This window comes from Carlito syrichta, unplaced genomic scaffold (genome assembly GCF_000164805.1).
Source record: "Carlito syrichta isolate Samal-C Ts95f unplaced genomic scaffold, Tarsius_syrichta-2.0.1 Scaffold303376, whole genome shotgun sequence".
Lineage (NCBI taxonomy): Eukaryota > Metazoa > Chordata > Mammalia > Primates > Tarsiidae > Carlito > Carlito syrichta.
The window spans coordinates 76,433-80,214 of NW_007247472.1; positions in this window are offsets into that span (position 1 = coordinate 76,433).

Consider the following 3,782-nt stretch of genomic DNA (forward strand, 5'->3'; position numbering starts at 1 on the left):
CCAGGCCGCGCGCCCCACCTCCTCCCTGCGCCCGGGGTCTGCCCAATCCCAGGCCCGCTCTTCCCCGCGTGTTCCTTGCTAGTGTGTCCACAACGGTTTCTCCTCAGCCACTTCACGAATTTGTTCCAGGCCTGGGGGTGTACAGCGCCCGCCCAGACGGAGGCGGGTCCTAATGTGAGAAGAAGACAGGACTCTAAGCAACCGCTAGTAGGCAAAATAGTGACAAGTTGTGATCGTGAATGTCGGGAAGGGCATGACTAGAGGATTTAGATGGAGAAGAAGGGAAGGGGCCCTGTTTTAAACACGATGGTCAAGGAAGACCTGGACCCGAGCCTGTGGTCAGAGCCCCTCTTGGCCTTGCCCGCCTTTGGGAGGCCACTCTGTAATAATAAAGCTGTGAAGAAGCCCCCGGGTCACCTATCTGGCCTGGTGGACAGAGCAGCGAAGGGCACCGAAGCCTGAAGCCTCACATCATGGGCAGCCAGGGGGAGAGGAGGGCAGAGCCAACTTCGGCAGAAAAAACAGCCTGTGCAAAGGCTTTGGGGTCCGGAGGAGCTGCAACCTAGATGAGGCTGGCGCCGGCACTGTTCACACTTCACAGGGAAGACGCTAGGGCGGCAGCGGAGGGTGGCCAATTACCTAAAACTTCAGGGCTATGTGGTCTCTATTGCAGACTCTTTCCAGACCCCACTCACTTTCTGTTAGCCAGATCGCTGTTCCCTTCCTTCCAATGGGACCAGTTATGTGGCTGGTTTTGCCATGTTCGCTTCCTAACCAGAATAACCACTGGGCTTAGAAGCTCACTTGGGTTTCACCTCTGCGTGTGCGTGAGCTGGCTCTGGGGTTAGAACTTGTATCAGCATGAGCATCACAGTCATATCTGATCTTTGGTTTTCCTCCAAAAACTCAAAGTGATAGATTCAATAAATGGCATATGCTTTATTAACTTAACTGAATACTACATTATCATATGAACAAAGACTAGGTGAGGATACAGAGAAATATGTGTATACTGTACACGTATATGTATGCTGGTATAGTCTTAATTTTATTTTTTAAAACAAAATTATTAAGGAAATTTTTAAGGAAATATACCAAACCATTGACCACAGTGTTCCAGGTAATAGGATGTGAATATTAATGATTTATTGCTTCTTAATCGTCTTCTGAGTTTCTGTGTTTTCTAGAACACATGAATATCGAATGTATAATCAGAAAAATAGAATGGCTGGGCTCGGTGGCTCAGTCTGTAATCCCACGCTTTGGGAGGCTGAGGTGAGTGGATTGCCTGAGCCCACGGGTTCGAGACCCGCTTGGGCAACTTGGCGAGACCTCATCTCTGCAATATATCAAAAAATTAGCTGGGCGTGGTAGCGCACGCCTGTAGTTGCAGCTACTTAGAAGGCTGAGGCGGAAGGATCGCCAGAGCCCAGCAGGTCGAGGCTGCGGTGGCCGGGAGTGGCCACTGCACTCCAGTCTGGGTGACAGAGTGAGACTCCAACTCGAAAAAGAAAAAGAGAATGAGTTTTTCTTTTTATGAGAGACAATACCAAAATTATACAACATTCACATCTCCAGAATTTGTTGTCACTGAATAAAACTGAATCAGATGGAAAAATAAAATAAAATTTTAAGAATAAACAAAAAAGCCGGACTCGGTGACTCAGCCTGTAATCCCGCGCTTTGAGAGGCTGAGGTGAGTGGATTGCCTGAGCCCACGGGTTCAAACCCCACCGGGGCAACTTGGCGAGACCTCATCTCTACAATAAATCAAAAAAATTAGCCGGGCGTGGCTACTTGGAAAGCTGAGGCAGAAGGATCGCTGGAGCCCAGCAGGTCGAGACTTCAGTGGCCGGGAGCAGTCACTGCACTCCAGTTTGGGCGACAGAGTGAGACTCAAACACACACACACAAAAAATTAAGGAATGAGTGTCTATTCACTAGATAAATTTTCTGTAGCTTAAGTGTTCTAGAGGATTCTCCTGCAAACCATCTGGATCTGTTGGTTTGGAGGACTGGGGAGGAAAAGGGTTTACTTTGGAAGCTACACGATATGACAATTAAGTGCACAAACATCCTAGAACTAGTGCTACATACCTCGTTGCTAAATATCACTACTTTGAAGTACTCACCTTAGGAATCTATGCACCAATGCCAGCACCCTAGTCCACCCATCAAAGCAATTTTGGAACTCTTTTTCCGGAATGGCCATCAGAGCTGACATTGTATTACCCTTGATGTCCTGAGTGTCATCAAAATATCTTCCTTTCAGCCGGGCTCGGTGGCTCAGCCTGTAATCCCACGCCTTTGGGAGGCTGAGGTGAATGGATTGCCTGAGCCCGCGGGTTCGAGACCCGCCTGGGCAGCGAGACCTCATCTCTATGATAAATCAAAAAATCAGCCGGGCATGGTAGCACATGCCTGTAATTCTGGCTACTTGGAAGGCTGAGGCGGAAAGATCGCCAGAGCCCAGCAGGTCGAGGCTGCGGTGGCCAGGAGCAGCCACTGCACTCCAGTCTGGGCAATAGAGTGAGACTCCAACTCAAAAAAAAAAAAAAAAAGTCTTCCTTTCAATATTTATCTTCAGGTAAAAAAAAAAAAAAAAAAAAGATAGTGGGGTCAGATTAGGTGAGTAGGGAGGGTGTTCCAATACAGTTTTTTGTTTACTGGCTAAAAACTCCCTCACAGACAGTGCTGTGTGAGCTAGTGCATTGTTGTGATGCAAAAACTCCTTTAGGACCATGTTTGCACACACCTTTCTCATGCCAAGATTTTCAGTTAAGATTTTCCTAACTGTTTCTCTATCGATGTTTTTTGGTGTGCTGTGCTTCTCAGTCAGCTGATGATTTTGACACACAATTCAACAAATTTTGCAATGTTTTCATTAGTTCAGCTTGTTACTGGTTGTCCTGACCTCTCTTCATCAGTGACACTTTCTCTCCCCTCAGAAAAACATTTAATCCACTTGTACACTGCTGTTTTCTTCATGGTATTATCCCCATAAACTTGGACTAACATGTCACTGATTTCACTTCTACTCTTGCCAAGTTTAACAAGAAATATAATGTGTATTCATGGCTCTAATTCAAGCTCCGACAGTCTCACAATGGCACACAAAAATATGCAACAACAATAATGAACACCACTCAGCAAGACACCACCACATGTTGACATGAACACAGCTGTGAGACACATATACCAAGGTTATGAAACCTTACCGAGTTGTCTGTACAGCACTGCCAAGTTCATGAACTTAATTGTCACACTTCATATTTAACTCCATAGAGTTCACTGTGACCAGCCTGTGGGAGAAAGTTGGCTTCTGGTTTGCAGTTGCCCCTGAACCCTGGGCCTCTCCTTTTCAGGTAGCCACCAAGTACCTAGGACCCTGTGGTAAAGAGACACCTTGTCTGTCCCAAGGCCAGGCTGGCCCAAAGATGGCTGTTTACTGTGGCAGCTACAACTCTCCAGTTTCCAGGAAGGAATCAACCCAGCAGAGCGCTGGGAGGGCAAAGGGGGAGCAGCAGTTGACGGTGGTAGGAATGAAGCCTGGAATTCTGAATCCCCTCCCTCTCACTCCTCCCTTCCTCCCAACGCTCATGCCCCACCTGTCAGAAAAATGTCTTCAGTAGGAGCTCCCTGGCTCCCTCCTCTGCCCTCTTTGGGTTTACCTGCATTGTACAATCCTTTCCTCATAAGATGGCCGAGGGAGTCCACCTCCTGTCCAAGTAACCACCTCCCTGAGTCCTTCCTCTTCTCCAGTCCTTTTGGCTCTCTGGACT